We start from the raw sequence: 19,676 nt of genomic DNA, 5'->3' as shown, positions 1-19,676 counted from the left end.
GAGCTCACTTTTGGAGCAGTACACAGACTTTTTCCCGAAGAGGAGATTCTCGACCCAGTCGACTCTTCACTACTTAGCACAAGCCGATACGGAGAAAGTTAAAAGACAAACTGAACATCTTGTTTCCCCCCTCCCTTCCCAAGGAAAACTACCAGAGTAAAACATCATCGTAAAGCATAAAAATGACCGTGCAGTAATTCCTAAACGTGCGTGCAAGCGCAATGATGTCTTTGTAACGAAAGTATCTGAATGTTACAGAAAATACAGGACCTACTCAGCGAACCCACTTATAAAGAAATGAGGGGAAACTGATGGCCACAATAGTGAGAATAAATCAGGCTGTGAGCCTGTAATTTCTGTCTTACAGCCACCTAGATCAGGTGGAAATGGAAGTTCTGCGGTTAGACGGGTAGAGTAACTATGGCATTGCCGGCCAGAGTGGCCGAGCGGTTCTAGGCGCTACATTCTGGAACCGCAAGACCGCTACGGTCGCAGGTTCGAATCCTGCCTCGGGCATGATGTAGTTCTAGGTTCTAGGGGACTGATGACCTCGAATGTTAAGTCCAATAGAGCTCAGAGCCATTTGAACCATTTAACTGTGGCATTCCCGCTCTTATCACATGCGGGAGACAAATTTTTGTAGGCAATCGAAGAACCAGCGCCACGAACGCTGGCTTCGCAGCTGAAATGAGTATTTCGTCATCTGGCCAAAGGCTGGAGACCGATTACCTACCTCCCACAACAATGTTTACCAGTAATACGCCAACGCCCAATTGACGGTAGAAACTGAAAAGAACTGTGAGCAGCACTTCATCGATATGGAATTTTATATAAATCCTGAAGGCTCGCTTGGCCGCAGAGTGTACTGAAAACTCGACAGCCTAGCAGTGATACATGCGTGGCACCTCCCATCATCTCTTCCGAGTCAGTTCAGCTGTTCTTTGGTTTCCGATATATTGCGAACGTCTAGATTTTCCTCTATTACAGAAATAATATCGTGTGAAAGTGGTTTTATTTGCCTTTGCCACGTTGTTTTGTACGCAGTTTTACAAGTCTCGTCCGAACGAATACGAACAGAGAAAGAAACAACTTGTTAAATAGTAAGAATGTTTGTGTACTTAGCAGTTTTCATAGTTCTTTGAATGTTCTGATCTTACCCCATATTGACTGAGAGCTTAACCTGGATTTAGAAAATTATCAAAATTTTTGATGTGAGTGACTGTCACCTCTTTCCATCTGTTTCTATTGAGGTTTCTCGTGAACTGTCTATTTTATTTCATTAAAGCATGAAGAGCGTTCTTTAACAAAAGCCCTCCTTCCTTCATCTATGTAAATTGGAGACATCCATCGCTAGAGACGTCGGTGTCAGCAGAAAATAAATCCGACCAATGAAAACTCAAAAATCAAATAGCACTACAATAATTTTCTTTTTTTTCTTTTTTTACTTTGACTGAAAATTAATGTTTTAGAGCAGATAGAGATGAAAAATATCTCAGTCGCATGAAAATAAACCTGACAATTGGTTGCTCTTTTGTCATGTAATACGGAGTAGAGTTACTGCATTCATCATGTCAATATGCTAAATTATTACATTGCGTTGAAATTAAGTTCGGAGAATAATGGGATACTGCATCATTTTGAACTATGAACTTATTAGTATGGCGCGGCAAAACTGACACCATTAACAAACCCTTTGTGTATCAGACATTTCAGTGCCAGTTAAATAATTATCTACTCACTGAGCACTAATTATGTTAACGAATGTAATCCGAAACTCGACAGAAAATGTTAGATACTTACTCGGTTAAAACTTTTTCCAATAAAACAACAGTACAACTAGGGCGAGAGACTCGGGCAACTTGATTTTTATTCTCTCTCTTCGTTTTGTTGTTGTTGCTCTTTGTTCTTTTCACTGGCCGCTTGAGCTCGGACTAATGTTGACAGATAAACTGTTCCTGGAATTACATGTGTAGTGCGGCATTCTCCTCTAATCATCTCGCGCTCCGTGTCAGTGAATATTTTAAATCATCGACCGGTGTTTGCCTTCGTTTTGCCGGCACCCCTCGCAAAGCTCATTTCCATTTTCATTTGATTTTCCCTCTCCAGGCGCGCTCGTATATTGTCCGACAAACACGGGGAACGGCGTTATTGTCGCGCTGCGAGCAGGGGTGCAGGGGTGCCGCCCATTCAGGCGAGGTACACTCTGCGCGCCTTGCAAGCTGCTTAACCCCCTGGCGCAGCAGTTCACCGGGTAGCCCAACTCTCAGGCGCTCTCCTCGCCACCCACTGTTAGCTGACGTGCTTTACGCAGGTGAATTTCCATTCCTTCTTACTATGAACTAGCTACTGAAATATTTCTATCAGCCGAATAATTTATTGCTTTACGCTATCAAACGTAGAAGCTCTTAAAAAATGAACTGTGACCAGTAAATAAATAAACACAGGGTAACAAGTCACTAAAGCTAAACTAAACTTCGTCCGAATAGGCCTTGGAAGGCCCAAGGGTACCGAACGGCTACCGTGTCATCCTCAGACCACAGGCGTCACTGGATGGAATATGGAGGGGCATGTGGTCAGCACACCGCCCTCCAGACCGTATGTCGGTTTACGAGACCTGAGCCGCTACTTCTCAGTCAAGTAGCTCCGCAGTTTGCATCACGAGGGCTGAGTGCACCGCGCTGGCCAACAGCGCTCGGCAGACCGGATGGTCACCCATCCAGTTGCTAACCCAACCCGACAGCGCTTAACTTCCGTGATCTGACGGGAACCGGTGTTAACAATGCGGCAAGGCCGTTGGACCAACAAGCCACTAACGTGTAATTATTGAAGTATGATGTGTTTTGTAGACTTTTATGTGTCTTGAGGTGACAGCTCAGTGCTCAGCTCGACAGCGTTGTTCACGGGAAGCTAACGACGTACAATGTTTTACATTAATCACATACATTGTAATTGTTTTGGATGTATTACATGTGACTTTGCATACCTGCAGTCTTGTGCATCTCCACTGAGTACTTTTCACGGGAGTACAGTATCTGAGTTTTAGACATTCGTTGTTTACAAACAGTAACAAATATGTTGCCAGTGTTTTGTCTCTTAGCTAATAGAGATACGAGTATTATAGATGCTACGTTGTGCAAGGAATATGAAGTCGTGTATGAGAACTTTAAATATTATTATTTAACAAATAGTAAAATATATCGCGTCATTTAGATCCCGAATTTATTAGTAAATAGTTCTGCGTAAGTTAGACTTGTACGTAGTTATTTTATAAATATACGATCCAGAAAACTTTCAAAATAATTGTGTGTTCTTCAATTTTTGAGTCCTGAATATCCCTGTAAAACAAAATTGAGTTTAACATGATTTGCTTAAAAAAATTATTTCGTACACAAGAAGAGAATCAATAATCTGATTAATTTGGTGCAGTTGCAGATGAGTTAGTTTTAGGGAAGAGGCATATCTCGCTAAAGTTTTTTAATACCAGTGTATGTTCATTGTCAATCTTTTCACTTCAAATATATCTGGCAGTCCTTTTTTGTTTCTTCATATTATTATCTTTAGGATATTTAGCTTTGTGCCCTGCTGCAGTGTATGTAAACTGTTCATGTCTTCCATTTTGGGTCTTGTATCATACAAAAATTGTGCAAGTGATGACTTACTGTAGTTGTTGACTCGAAAGACTAAGATGTGTTGGCAATATCTAATTTCAAAATCACCGACGCTGCCCTGAACATCAAGACTGTCGTGTAATGATGGAGTAAAGCCAGCGTAAAGTTCGAGCACACAGTCAAGGAATCGGCCTGTAAAACAAGATGATGCATGAAGAAAATTATGTATGAGGACTATTACTCTGACGAACTTAACGTACCGTAGCATTAACTGTAATTAAATTTCAAATAAGGTTAGGTAATTACTCATAACTTGGCTCTTTCTTCACAGTTTTGTCTTGTCTCCGTAATTCGAAAAGCGATCTCCTGTTTTGCCTTTGAGAGCACTGAACACGTAGTGCTGCTATTCCCAGTGAGGGGCCCTTAATGGATGTTTCAGCGCAGCCACGTGGGTTCATGTCAATTCAGCATGTGAGATATTGGTCTCAGATTTATTTCCGCATGGGTTTCTCGGACAGTAAAATACAATCAATTTCGCTTTTAGAGAAACGCTATTTATTCTTGTTTAGTATTTCCTATGCATATTACGGTGGTACTAAACAATCACCACAGGGTTTCTCTTTGCGTGTAATTACCGTTTTGAGTGTTTTCCTTATGGTCTTGTCTAAGGTATTTACTTATTACCTCTGCTAAACAGTTAAATTCACTATGTTCGAGCGATGCAATCTTTGTAACGGGAGAATCATCACAAAGCTGAAGCAATAACTACACATATTTTCTGCGATTCGAACTATTACAAAAATGTAATTGTAAATCGTACCTGTTTTAAAGTCACTGCCATAATTCCGTAATTGATATCTGTATGAGTGCAAGTTTTCGTAATTTGGTCGCGGGGCCTTAAGTAGGATGTATGTTAAAAAAAAAAAAAAGGCTTTCCGTGATGCCCAGTATCTTTCTCGTCTCCCACTGGCATTTGTTGAGCATTTATGCGACACATTCAGGCCAACTGAAAGAGCCCGAGGCGGAACGCGCATCTCTTCTTAAAAACTTCGTTACCTCTTCCGTTGCTCCAACTTCGCAACTGTTCCAAAAATGGAAATGCCGTGTGGCTAGAGCCTCCCGTCGGGTAGACCGTTCGCCTGGTGCAAGTGTTTCGATTTGAAGCCACTTCGGCAACTTGCGCGTCGATGGGGATGAAATAATGAGAAGGACAACACAACACCCAGTCCCTGAGCGGGGAAAATCTTCGACCCAGCTCGGAATCGAACCAGAGCCAGTAGGTACGACATGCCGTCGCGCTGACCACTCAGCAACCAGGGGCGGATGGCAACTGGTCTAGACCACTGTTCAAACGAAATAGTCGAACCAAGGTTTCATAAACGACCAATTTCATCGTTAAATTACACTTTCTTAGGATTCTGCCAGTAAATCAGAATCTGACAGCTGCCCCCTGACGGCTAGATTTATGTGTTCGTTCCCCCTTAAATCTCTACGCACAGACTTCCTTGCTAGTTGACGATGTGACGTCTCAGTGGCTGATTTCTGTTCCGATAGTCACAACATCTCAATTTTTTGCATCAATTTATCCATGCTGCATTTATTACAAACTTTGATAGTCTTGGTCGCAATACAATGCAATAGTACTACATAATCGGTTTCTGTCGACCAGCAACCATGTTCTAGTGGCTGTTGGATAGGAATGCGATCAGGACTTTTAAAGTTTGTTACTATTAATACAGGACGCTGTGGCTACGACTCCTGACGATGTCGAGGTTTTCAAACATTACATTTATTGATGTTGAGCGCCACTTGCGAAATTTGCACCAAGTGCTGATAATGTGCAACACTATCGGCATGTATAAGGTCGATCAAAAATGTTCCCGTTTGAGGTTGTTGCTGCAGCGCATATCCAACGTAGCTCTACTCCGATGCGGGTATATAAGCACCGACATGTTGAGAAAGGATTAATCGGACACTTGTGTATTACCGAGATGCGTGCAGTAAATGAGAAAACGTGAACTAATACTAATTTATTACCATACGCGTCCAAACAGAACCAACCTGCTGCCCAAGGGCAAACACCTTAGGCAAAGGTCCCGACTTCGAGTCTCGCTCCGGCACACAGTTTTAATCTGCCAGGAAGTTTCATATCAGCGCACACTCCGCTGCAGAGTGAAAATCTCATTCTGGAAACACCTTAGACATCCATCGGAGAATGAAGAATGTGTAGGGGACAGCAAGTCTGTCGAAAATCACGCACGTCCCCGTATCTCAAATGTTATAACGCAAAAGTTATGCCAGCCCAAGTAGGAGATACTCGAGCTACCACCCTACAGGCCTTATCTCTCCCCATGCGATTATCACGCCTTCGGTCCTTTAAAAAAGACAGGGTCAACGATTCCTGTCGGAAGATGATGTGCAGCAGGCAGATATGGATTTATGCCACAGGACACGGTGTTTTACCAAATAGTTGTCTTCAGCTTCGTGCGTCGATGGGATCATTGCCTCAATGCTCACAGCGATTTTGTCTGCTGGCAGATCGACTGTGGACCTCATGGCCTTCGAACGGAAACTGTATCGCCCCTTATACTAGCAGCTTCCGACTGATGAGTCCTCGCTGTACCGCTAGCGCAGCGGTGCTAACACATTGTGTCGAGGTATGGCAGGAACTTCATTCCATGCTGCTTCCATTCTACACCAGTCATAGTGGCTAGAAAGTGGTGGCATGCCTGCGCCTCGGCAGCCCATGACCAATTGTTTTTAGGGGGTAAATCGTATGGAGAATGTACTGACTTCAGTCGAACACCCTCTGTATCGAAGTAGGTTGGGACATAGCGAGTTATATGCGGTATTGTGTTATCGTCTTGAAAAATTACATCATGGTGTCGAATATATAGCAGAGCCTCCAACTTTAACGTGGATGAAATGTAATGTCTGTTGATGACAAACTCAGTCTTTAATTCTCCTCAGAGCCTCCACACACAGATGGCCTACCTCTATCGTGCTGCTATGAGCAGAACTGGGAATCGATATGGTGACTCTGTTGTATCTTTGTCATTGGACGCATCACTTCAGTAAGCTTCTCTGATGCAGTGGTCGCCATAGAGACAATTGGTGGTGCTCCAGACGTTGTGTTAATGTTCCTGCGGATACTTGCTTCCCCGGCTAAAGATACGTGACGTGACTGTTCTGCCAACTACGGCCAAGCGAAAGTGTCCTCTCGAGCACTACTCTCTTGCTGCCATTGAGGTCCTGCATGTGGTATGAGCCTCTTGAACCCACACATTCTACATTCGCATGACAGTCGTGGGATCCCGGCCAACGCAGTATCCTGGAACGATAAACGAAAGTCTCGATACGCCACGACACCGCCACTGTCGAATTGCGACGCGTGCTGGTAGATAGACATTTCTCCTTCATAAACTCACAAGCAGTCAATATAACTGAAATTTATGAGTGTGAAACCTGCTGCTTAATCATTCTTTATATACGAGGGTTGAATGAAAAGAAACGCCTCCACCTTCGTAATTGGGTTTCGATGGGAATATTATGATAAATCCAACGCAGAAATAACCCTTAGAATGTGCTCTCTAATTACCACCATTCACTTTTCCATATAATCACCAGCCAATTGGATGCATTTCTGCCAACGATGAACAAGTTTTCTGATGCCGTCACGGAAGAAGTCGGCACTCTGTTTCCGCAACCACAGTCTCACAGTTCTCACAACGTCTTCATCACAAGCATAATAATGTTCCCGCAGATCGTCTTTCATTATCGGGAACAGATGAAAGTCAGACAGTGCTAAATCTGGACTGTGTGGAGGATTCTGTACGGTGGTGAGATTCAGTCTCTGAAGTTCTGCTGTGGTGGAACGCGAAGTGTATGGTTCGACATTGTCATGCCGCAGGAAAACATTTCCCTTTTCCTTTCGAACCCTTGTTGGACATCGTTTGAGAGTTCGCAGCGCTGTGACACTCTGAATTAATTGTTGTTCCACGATCAAGAAATCAACATGGCTAACAACATCTGCGTCCCAGAACACTGTGGCCATGATTTTTTCAGCTGAGAGCTGTTTCTTGAATTTCTCTTTCTGGGGTGATTCTTTGTGTCGATATTTCATAGACTGACGTTTCGTTCCGGATCGCTATGGTGTAGTCAAGTTTCGTCTCCTGTCACAACTGAATGGAGAAATTCGTCACCTTCATTCTCGTAACGCGAGACGAGTTCCTGCCAAATTTTATCAAGTCTGTACTCTTTCATTTCAGGAGTCAGCATTCGGGGTACCCATCGTGCACAGATCTTCCGATAGCCAAGCAAAGAAATGATGTGACCAACACGTTCTTGTGAAACGCCGATTGTGCTTGCAATTTCTCTCCGAGTGATTCGACGATCGTCCTGACTGAATCTGTCAACATTTTGCTTGTGAAACTCGGTGTCACAGAACGTTCAACTCTTTGTTTGTCAAGCTGGCCAGATGTTCTCGCCTCAACATCTTTAAACTTACTCGCCCAACGAAGCACAGTACTCACATCACCACAGTCACCATAAACTGCTTTCATTCTCTGATGAATCTCCTTTGTGGTGACGCTTTCCGCTATCAACAATTCAATGGCTGCACGTTGCTTAACTCGCATTGACCGACCGTCTGCGCAGTGTTCCATACTTTACACTGTAACAAATAACCGTTCAATGCTAAGGCTTCCCGAAAACTGGAACTGTAGAGAAGAGGCTACAGAACAAGCCAGTACCTGCCGCATACCAATGCTGCCAACTGTTGAACAGTTACGGAGGTGGAGACATTACTTTTCAGTCAACCCTCGTACACAACGTAGGTGACGTTACCATCTATTTACATTGTGCAGCTGCACTGGACTGTTAACCATCTTTATGTTCCACCATCTACATCTACATCTACATTTACATATTTACTCCGCAAGCCACGCAACGGTGTGTGGGTGAGGGCACTTTACGTGCCACTGTCATTACCTCCCTTCCCTGTTCCAGTCGCGTATGGTTCGCGGGAAGAACGACTGCCGGAAAGCCTTCGGGCGCGATCGAATCTCTCTAATTTTACATTCGTGATCTCCTCGGGAGGTATAAGTAGGTGGAAGCAATATATTCGATACCTCATCCAGAAACGCACCCTCTCGAAACCTGGAGAGCAAGCTTCACCGCGATGCAGCGCGCCTCTCTTGCAGAGTGTGCCACTTGAGTTTGCTAAACATCTCTGCAACGCCACCACGCTTACCAAATAACCCTGTGACGAAACGCGCCGCTCTTCTTTGGATCTTCTCTACCTCCTCTGTCAACCCGACCTGGTACGGATCCCTCACTGATGAGGAATACTCAAGTATAGGTCGAACGAGTGTTTTGTAAGCCACCTCCTTTGTTGATGGATTGCAATTTTTATGGACTCTCCCAATGAATCTCAACCTGGTACCCGCCTTACCAACAATTAATTTTATATGATCATTCCACTTGAAATCGTTCCGTACGCATGCTCCCAGATATTTTACAGAAGTAACTGCTACCAGTGTTTGTTCCGCTACCATATAATCATACAATAAAGGATCCTTCTTACTATGTGTTCGTAACACATTACATTTGTCTATGTTAAGGATCAGATGCCACTCCCTGCACCAAGTGCCTATCCGCTGCAGATCTTCCTGCATTTCGCTGCAATTTTCTAGTGCTGCAACTTCACTGTATACTACAGCATCATCCGCGAAAAGCCGCACGGAACTTCCGACACTATCTACTAGCTCATTTATATATATTGTGAAAAGCAATGGTCCCATAACAGTCACCTGTGGCACGCCAGAGGTTACTTTAACGTCTGTAGACGTCTCTCCATTGATAACAACATGCTGTGTTCTGTTTGCTAAAAACTCTTCAATCCAGCCACACAGATGGTCTGATATTCCGTAGGCTCTTACTTTTTTTATCAGACGACAGTGCGGAACTGTATCGAACGCCTTCCGTAAGTCAAGGAAAATGGCATCTACCTGGGAGCCTGTATCTAATATTTTCTGGGTCTCATGAACAAATAAAGCGAGTTGGGTCTCACACGATCGCTGTATCCGGAATCCATGTTGATTCCTACAGAGTAGGTCCCTTCTCAGGCGGAACGAGTTCTGCTCAGCGAGTCTGCTCAGTGCGCCGAAATCTCGCAGACAAACTGAAGATTAATAAAAAATAAAAAAATTAAAACTAAATTTGCGTATAGGTCCGAACATGTAAGAGCATGTATACAACCATTTTTGTTGCCTTAAGTGTATGCACTTGATGTCAGTTTATTGCGCGCCGCTCTCATGGTGCTGCAGTTTTAGTGGTCGGTAGTGTACAAGGGCATCAGGTACTGCGCGGAGCCGTATCGGCACAGAGCAGCCGCCACGGGAAGCAGTGTGGGTGTGCGAGCAGGCGGGCGGATTCCTGCAGAGGGCAGGTAGGCGGGCTGACTGCGGCCCGTCAGAGGCGGCTGGCGCGCGCCGTGGCGCCCAGGCATTGTTCTCGGCGCCCAGAATAGGCGGCGCAGGCGCACACCTCCGGCTGCCGCGTGCCGGCCCTTCTCAGGCGGAGCGCGTCCTTCTGCTCAGCGAGAATGCTCAGTGCGCCGAAATCTCGCAGACAGCCTGAACATTAATTTAAAAAATACGAAATTTGAGTATAGGTCCAGACGTATCACAGCATGTATACAACCATTTTTGTTGCTAAGTAACATCGTTTTCAGCAAAACATTGTTAATTTTGGAATGACTCTGCTTCAAGAATGGAACCGTAGGGGCCTTCGATAGGGTTTCATTGATACATGGTTATTAGAAAATCCATTCCGCTGTTTCATTTACGGTATCTAATTTACATAATCGATTTCGACATTGTGCAGTTTCATCTTCAGAAATGCTGTAAGTAAAACTTATAACAACAGTGAAAACAAACTCGTTACAATTCAGCAACGTACAAACTGTAATCACAAGCACTTCTACACCAAAAAATTTTAAAGTAATCAACATTCATTTTCACAAAATGAACGATCCGTAAGATGGAGGAGCTTAGTCTTTCGCGACCCTATTCCATTTCAATAAAGTCCTTCTGGGTGAGTGAGAATGTCCTCTGTAATATAATGGCCAACGTTTCGGCTGCTATTGCAGATAACCTCTATCAGGATGACTACTGTGGCTTCTTGTTGGTACTTTATATTAATTATTTGAAATTATCTGGACTTTTGACACTCTACTTTTTATTAGGTGACTGATTAAAGGGGAAGAGATGTCAGATACTATTGCTGGAAAGATTATGTGAGAAGAAGTTAAGGGCAATACAGGGAAGTTTATCTGTGGACCCAAATGACACGGATAGGTAACACTGTAGCACTGCACTCCATTCATTATGTGGACTACCAAGAAACCGATTAAACTCGGACTCTGTTGGTCAGGCAACGGTAACGTAATCAAAACAAAAGTCTCTCTTCGTGAAATGTAGAAACAAATGTTCTCATCGTCCGATTTACTTGTATAAAATACCGATCATTTGTACCAGTCAAGGCATTAAAAAAAAATAATCTGTGGATAAATTAGCGGCGTAAAGCGAAACAAAAAAACTTCAAAAGTACCCTGACAGGTCTGCTACGCTGGCTACACATATTTGTGATTACACTTTCTAATGATTTTATTTTCACTGGTATTATTCCTTTTCCTTTTATTAAAAAATGTCTCTGAGCACTATGGGACTTAACTTCTCAGCTCATCAGTCCCCTAGAACTTAGAACTACTTAATACTAACTAACCTAAGGACATCACACACATCCATGCCCGAGGCAGGATTCGAACCTGCGACCGTAGCGGTCACTCGGTTGCAGTCTGTAGCCCCTAGAACCGCTCGGCCACTCCGGCCGGCGCTTTTATTAAGTTACATCAGAAAATTAAATCGCAAAATTTCTAAATCGATTATGTGAATTAAATTCCATCAATAAAGCAGCTGAACGTGTTATCCAATAACAGTGTATTAACGTATTGTTAATACACGGTCAAAATAAATGTTGCATATTGCTGAAACTTTAGAACTGAAGGTTGTGATACAGAAACACATCATGACCTCAATACAGTGATTTATTTGTAATGTAATTCTAGCGAAAGCAGTCCAAGCTTCCACCGTGAGGGAGCAAGTAATGTCTTGAGAATCTGGAACAAGTCCCTAGCTACGTGATCAGTTGAAAATCGTCACATAATTAGCCGCGGAAGAAGAAAAAACAGGTGCTTACGACCTGTGTCTGCGTGTAACAGCATAGTAGACACCCTCATCAAAATGCGACACGTCTACGGTGGCAGCTCCAAACAGCTACAGATGTGCAAGTGTCAACACAGATGAGCAGGGATTACATGCCAGAAGACCTCTCAAGGCTACTCCTTGAAACTGGGTTCAGGGAGGGGCTCGGTGCGCACAGGCACAGAAGTACTCATTGTGGGGTAGGTAGCAGTGTGGCATGAGGCTCTCTCCTGATAAGACCCTTATCACTCTCCACCCTTACAATACTGATTTTCTTGTGTGGATACAACGAGGAAAATGTTTACATCCCTACTGTAGCGTAGGCTGCCATCCATGTCAAGGCTCTTCAGTCGTGTTTTGGGGGTGGAATCATGCTGTAAGGTGGCTATAATTTCACCCCTTACATACTCATCTACATTCTTTACCGTGATTTACAATTAGGTATCATTTGATAGGTTTACATCGTATATATGAATATTTAAAGAAGACTGACATTGTCACATACACCTCGTAAATAGCTGTTAACGCTTATTGCATGAAAGGTGACGGAGAGTCTTTATTACCAAAATGGCGTAATGAATGGTTGCCTATACGAGAAGAGGTTGGAACGCCAGTGGAAATGAAACGGCAGGAGTAACTCAAGCCCTGCGTGGAAAAGCCCGCACAGGTGTGTTGGTCCTGCATAACACAGGAAGCAGCCGAGACTTACGGTCGGGGCTCCTGAGCAATGAAGCGCAATACAGCGGCGGCCGGCCTGTTGGGTAGTGGGACCAGAAGGATAACTGGATAATACTTCGGAAACTCTGAAAATCTTGGACGCAGCAGAGAGGAATGAGGAAGCTTTACCTCGAAAATAACCCAGGCTTGGTTATTTCCGAGGATATTTACTCTGAGAAGCGTACCACTGTATGTATTCCTAATTAACGGGGATAGGTATTTCCTCGCAAACTTTCCGTGCTGGACGAGAAAAGACTAAAATATGGTTGGTCGGCGTTCGGAAGAATCTGTAGAGAGGGAGAATATTCCGTGGTTTCGAGAATATGATTCGCCTTCTCCATTTATGAGGGAGGGAAGCCGAGCTTTGCTGGGAAGCCAGCGGTGGAGAGAAAGTAGTCTTCTGTTTTGAGCACCTGTGTTTGACGGTCGCTCAGTATCAGCCTTTGCTGAGACAGACGGACTTGCTGTCTTTGCTCTCGGGAGATTTTATAGTTAGAACGGTTAGGCACTGTACTGTTCCGAACTTATACGATTCTGGACTTACCCTCTGCGTAGCGATTCGTCGTTGAGTATGCAACGTTCAGTGATTTGGAGTAGGGATTCGTCGTTGAGTATGCAGCGTTCAGTGATTTGGAGCACTTATTCTGCCTACACTCACATTGCTCCCTGTGTGCTCCCTGCCGCCGTTGGATAAGCAGCTGCAGCAGCAAGTCGTATACTCCTAGCTCACTGATTTGTTACATAGTTTAATTCTTAATTTCTTTGCGTGTTTTTGGTACTTGCATTGTCTAATTCATAAATTCGGGCGTATTATAGTATTTGAGAGTTGTAGCATCGCGTTTTAGTACCTGAATAGTGTAAATTCGCGTAGTCGTTTGTCTTCTATTTTTGTTTTGAACGGCCAGTGTCGGTTGATCACAGTCAGTGTGCTCCCTGCCGTCGTTGGATAAGCAGCTGCAGCAGCAAGTCGTATACTCCTAGCTCACTCATTTGTTACATAGTTTAAGTCTTAATTTCTTTGCGTTTTTTTGGTACTTGCATTGTTTAATTCATAAATTTCAGGCGTATTATAGTATTTGAGAGTTGTAGCATCGCGTTTTAGTACCTGAATAGTGTAAAATCGCGTAGTCTCCTTCCGCCGCCGAGCAGTGTGTCAGCAGTGCGCAAGTAGCAGCATTACTGCATTTACTAGGCAATCTTGTATTTTAATAACCGTTTAAATTTTGTGTCGATTTGTTTGCGCTCTCTGTAGATTAGTTCAGACGTTCTTTGCACAACAGTTTTTAGCATGGATAGGGACTGCAACTGCTGTGTTCGGATGCAGGCTGAGTTGGCATCCATTCGCTTCCAGCTTCAAGCAGTGTTGGCTTCGGTCACACAGCTTGAGGCTGTTGCCAATGGGCGTCACTGTGGGATTCCGGATGGGGGTTTGTCGGGGACGGCCAGCTCGTCCCACGCATCCCCCGATCGGACTACGACTGTGGTTGCCCGGGATACTGCCCGCATTGAGGCTGATCCCTCACCTGTGGTAGAGTGGGAGGTCGTCTCAAGGTGTGGCAGGGGGCGAAAGACATTCCGGAGGGCTGAACGGATGGCCTCTCCAGTTTGTCTGACGAACCGGTTTCAGGCTCTGTCTCAGGCTGATACTGATCTTCGGCCTGACATGGCTGCTTGTCCTGTTCCAGAGGTTGCCCCTCAGTCTGCAAGATCCGGGCGGTCGCAGAGGGTGGGCTTACTGGTAGTTGGGAGCTCCAACGTCAGGCGCGTAATGGGGCCCCTTAGGGATATGGCAGCAAGAGAGGGGAAGAAAACCAATGTGCACTCCGTGTGCATACCGGTGGGAGTCATTCCAGATGTGGAATGGGTCCTTCCGGATGCCATGAAGGGTACAGGGTGCACCCATCTGCAGGTGGTCGCTCATGTCGGCACCAATGATGTGTGTCGCTATGGATCGGAGGAAATCCTCTCTGGCTTCAGGCAGCTATCTGATTTGGTGAAGACTGCCAGTCTCGCTAGCGGGATGAAAGCAGAGTTCACCATCTGCAGCATCGTCGACAGGACTGACTGCGGACCTTTGGTACAGAGCCGAGTGGAGGGTCTGAATCAGAGGCTGAGACGGTTCTGCGACGTGTGGGCTGCAGATTCCTCGACTTGCGCCATAGGGTGGTGGGGTTTCGGGTTCCGCTGGATAGGTCAGGAGTCCACTACACGCAACAAGCGGCTACACGGGTAGCAGGGGTTGTGTGGTGTGGGCTGGGCGGTTTTTTAGGTTAGATGGCCTTGGGCAAGTACAGAAAGGGCAACAGCCTCAACGGGTGCAGGGCAAAGTCAGGACATGCGGGGAGCAAGCAGCAATCGGTATTGTAATTGTAAACTGTCGAAGCTGCGTTGGTAAAGTACCGGAACTTCAAGCGCTGATAGAAAGCACCGAAGCCGAAATCGTTATAGGTACAGAAAGGTGGTTGAAGCCAGAGATAAATTCTGTCGAAATTTTTACAAAGGTACAGACGGTGTTTAGAAAGGATAGATTGCATGCAACCGGTGGTGGAGTGTTCGTCGCTGTTAGTAGTAGTTTATCCTGTAGTGAAATAGAAGTGGATAGTTCCTGTGAATTTTTATGGGTGGAGGTTACACTCAACAACCGAGCTAGGTTAATAATTGGCTCCTTTTCCCGACCTCCCGACTCAGCAGCATTACTGGCAGAACAACTGAGAGAAAATCTGGAATACATTTCACATAAATTTTCTCAGAATGTTATAGTCTTAGGTGGAGATTTCAATTTACCAGATATAGACTGGGACACTCAGATGTTCAGGACGGGTGGTAGGGACAGAGCATCGAGTGACATTATACTGAGTGCACTATCCGAAAATTACCTCGAGCAATTAAACAGAGAACCGACTCGTGAAGATAACATCTTGGACCTACTGATAACAAACAGACCCGAAATTTTCGACTCTGTATGTACAGAACAGGGAATCAGTGATCATAAGGCCGTTGCAGCATCCCAGAATATGGAAGTTAGTAGGAATATAAAAAAAGGGAGGAAGGTTTATCTGTTTAGCAAGAGTAATAGAAGGCAGATTTCAGACTACCTAACAGATCAAAACGAAAATTTCTGTTCCGACACTGACAATGTTGAGTGTTTATGGAAAAAGTTCAAGGCAATCGTAAAATGCGTTTTAGACAGGTGCGTGCCGAGTAAAACTGTGAGGAACGGGAAAAACACACCGTGATACAACAACAAAGTTAGGAAACTACTGCGAAAGCAAAGAGAGCTTCACTCTAAGTTTAAACGCAGCCAAAACCTCTCAGACAAACAGAAGCTAAACGATGTCAAAGTTAGCGTAAGGAGGGCTATGGGTGAAGCGTTCAGTGAATTCGAAAATAAAATTCTATGTACCGACTTGACAGAAAATCCTAGGAAGTTCTGGTCTTACGTTAAATCAGTAAGTGGCTCGAAACAGCATATCCAGACACTACGGGATGATGATGGCATTGAAACAGAGGATGACACGCGTAAAGCTGAAATACTGAACACCATTTTCCAAAGCTGTTTCACAGAGGAAGACCGCACTGCAGTTCCTTCTCTAAATCCTGGCACAAACGAAAAGATGGCTGACATCGAAATAAGCGTCCAAGGAATAGAAAAGCAACTGGAATCACTCAACAGAGGAAAGTCCACTGGACCTGACGGGATACCAATTCGATTCTACACAGAGTACGCGAAAGAACTTGCCCCCCTTCCAACAGCCGTGTACCGCAAGTCTCTAGAGGAACGGAAGGTTCCAAATGAGTGGAAAAGAGCACAGGTAGTCCCAGTCTTCAAGAAGGGTCGTCGAGCAGATGCGCAAAACTATAGACCTATATCTCTGACGTCGATCTGTTGTAGAATTTTAGAACATGTTTTTTGCTCGAGTATCATGTCGTTTTTGGAAACCCAGAATCTACTATGTAGGAATCAACATGGATTCCGGAAACAGCGATCGTGTGAGACCCAACTCGCTTTATTTGTTCATGAGACCCACAAAATATTAGATACAGGCTCCCAGGTAGATGCTATTTTTCTTGACTTCCGGAAGGCGTTCGATACAGTTCCGCACTGTCGCCTGATAAACAAAGTAAGAGCCTACAGAATATCAGACCAGCTGTGTGGCTAGATTGAAGAGTTTTTAGCAAACAGAACACAGCAAGTTGTTATCAATGGAGAGACGTCTACAGACGTTAAAGTAACCTCTGGCGTGCCACAGGGGAGTGTTATGGGACCATTGCTTTTCACAATATATATAAATGATCTAGTAGATAGTGTCGGAAGTCCCATGCGACTTTTTGCGGATGATGCTGTAGTATACAGAGAAGTTGCAGCATTAGAAAATTGTATCGAAATGCAGGAAGATCTGCAGCGGATAGGCACTTGGTGCAGGGAGTGGCAACTGACCATTAACATAGACAATTGTAATGTATTGTGAATACATAGAAAGAAGGATCCTTTATTGTATGATTATATGATAGCGGAACAAACAGAGGTAGCAGTTACTTCTGTAAAATATCTGGGAGTATGCGTGCGGAACGATTTGAAGTGGAATGATCATATGAAATTAATTGTTGGTAAGGCGGGTACCAGGTTGAGATTCATTGGGAGAGTCCTTAGAAAATGTAGTCCATCAACAAAGGAGGTGGCTTACAAAACACTCGTTCGACCTTTACTTGAGTATTGCTCATCAGTGTGGGATCCGTACCAGATCGGGTTGACGGAGGAGATAGAGAAGATCCAAAGAAGAGCGGCGCGTTTCGTCACAGGGTTATTTGGTAACCGTGATAGCGTTACAGAGATGTTTAACAAACTCAAGTGGCAGACTCTGCAAGAGAGGCGCTCTGCATCGCGGTGTAGCTTGCTCGCCAGGTTTCGAGAGGGTGCGTTTCTGGATGAGGTATCGAATATATTGCTTCCCCCTACTTATACCTCCCGAGGAGATAACGAATGTAAAATTAGAGAGATTAGAGCGCGCACGGAGGCTTTCAGACAGTCGTTCTTCCCGCGAACCATACGCGACTGGAACAGGAAAGAGAGGTAATGACAGTGGCACGTAAAGTGCCCTCCGCCACACACCGTTGGGTGGCTTGCGGAGTATAAATGTAGATGTAGATGTAGATTGAGACACTATCTGAACTCCGTCCTTGTGGCTGGGAGTTCGCGTTTCTCATCTGTAGAACACAGAGAGGAGAAGACAGTATTAGATTATACTAGTCAGAGGACTGTCTTCTGCCATCCTAGTGTCTGAATGAAGGTTTTTTTTTATATTTTGTGGATGGAGTTCTTCCGTTGTCACAGACGTGTACGAGAACCATCACTCAGACGCACCGGACGCAGTACATACGGCGATATTGCTAATTGCTTCGGCTTATTAGGGCTATAAAGCTAAACAGCTGTGATCACGTAAATTTTATTTCCACTGAGGTTGCACACCACTGTAGATACTCTTTGAAAGTAGTGTCTTCTAGTGTTTGGTACGTAGATGATGTCAGTCATCCCGCGTTATTCATAATAGGTCGCGTAGGCATAAAAAGGGACAGATTTGGGCAATTGATCAATCATTTTAGTTAAGACATCCATTTGTATCTCTTTATGTCCATTGGACGGTGATATAGAAACATTTTTAATATATAAAGGGATTTTAAGCCACAATAAATGTGTAAGCAGAAACAGCATTTATTATTTGTAGTTACTAGTTCCCTTAATCATTCATTTATGGTTATGTTGTAATTTATATGCTAAAGAGCAAGAAGCTAGAGATAATATCACCATAACGAAATCCTAAGATCTACTTCAGGAGGTAGTCAGACAGCGCCAAAACTTCATTTTCACGTTCAGTGTTTCCCGTTGCGCACATTCATTTTACACCCGCATGGAGTAGCACCTCGGAAGGTGTAGCCGCAAAACATGACGTGCCAATACGGGGGAAGATGACTGGTGTGAAGTATCTGGACAACATCCTTTCACGCATTTGGGGGTGAACATACCGGAGCGGGATTCACGCTGGTGGATGATATGCACGTCCCCATCGCCACAATCTTGCAAACACTTTCCAGCTGGAGGGTATAAAAGGCTGGATGGAATGAGCCCCATATTTTCCAGATCTCAGCTGCATTGAAAACGCATGGACCGTGCTAAAACGAGCGATTAGAACTTGTCCTGTCCCACGAGAGACGACATATCGCCCGCTGGGGGGGAATGGAGCAGTGTCCCACAGCCTTATTTCAACAATTTGGCAAGGGATGTGTGGAACCGCATTCAAGAATGTGTCCAGTTACGAGGTGGATCAGTTGGTTCATAAACAATGTGTTATACAAGACGACAGTGAGAAGAAACTGTAGTGTCTGCAGCGAAGTCTTTTGTAAGTTTTTTTTGTATCAAATGGAAATGTGTTTGTATTCTTTATTTTCTCTTTCTGGTGACTGTATCTGACACAGAAAAACCAGTTTTGTTTCCTGTTATGTGCAGTACTGACAATAAAGCAATATACAACATCTATTTCTGTTTTGTTTCCTGTAATGTACGTTACTGGCAATAAAACAATATGCATCATTTATTTTGACTACAGCAAATGTTAAAAGGACTAATAAACCCTCATTCATATATAATTACGATTAATATGAAAAAAACCTCAAGCATTTAAGGAAGATAAAAGTGAAAATTTGTGATGAATTAGTGGACAAGTTTTTAATATCAGGTACCTAGCACGCAAAATAACCAGTATCATAAAATGTGTGCAGGAAACAGAAACAAGGCTAGCCATTGCAAAAGAATTTTCTTATAAAATGGGCTGATCTGTGGTCCATTGAGTAAAAATTAAGGGAAAGATTAGTGAAATGTTTTGTACGTATGGAGTTTTTCCTTGTAGGTACCGAAATAGTTAGTTGAAGATATGAAGACAAATGCATGATAGTAGCTACAAAGACGATGGTGCAGACCCGGGCGGACTGGACTATGCTGAACTTGCAATGACGGACCTCCCAAATGGAGGGAAAATATCAACATAATTTACAAAATACGATAGTTTTCATGTTTTTATCACACATGGTTCGA

At 44.1% G+C, this 19,676-nt stretch overlaps 1 protein-coding gene and 1 pseudogene across 1 annotated transcript in view; one reads left to right on the top strand and one right to left on the bottom strand.

The window, feature by feature from the left end:
* The window catches only part of LOC124778024 (actin cytoskeleton-regulatory complex protein PAN1-like), an 856,035-nt gene that overhangs the window by 664,499 nt on the left and 171,860 nt on the right, over nt 1–19,676 (top strand). The gene's annotated exons all lie outside the window — the stretch shown is intronic.
* LOC124778348 lies at nt 2,681–2,798 on the bottom strand (annotated as a pseudogene).

The sequence above is a fragment of the Schistocerca piceifrons genome, chromosome 2 (assembly GCF_021461385.2).
Source record: "Schistocerca piceifrons isolate TAMUIC-IGC-003096 chromosome 2, iqSchPice1.1, whole genome shotgun sequence".
Taxonomy (NCBI): domain Eukaryota; kingdom Metazoa; phylum Arthropoda; class Insecta; order Orthoptera; family Acrididae; genus Schistocerca; species Schistocerca piceifrons.
Note: the sequence above shows the minus strand (reverse complement) of the source record. Positions and strands in the feature narration are given on the sequence as shown.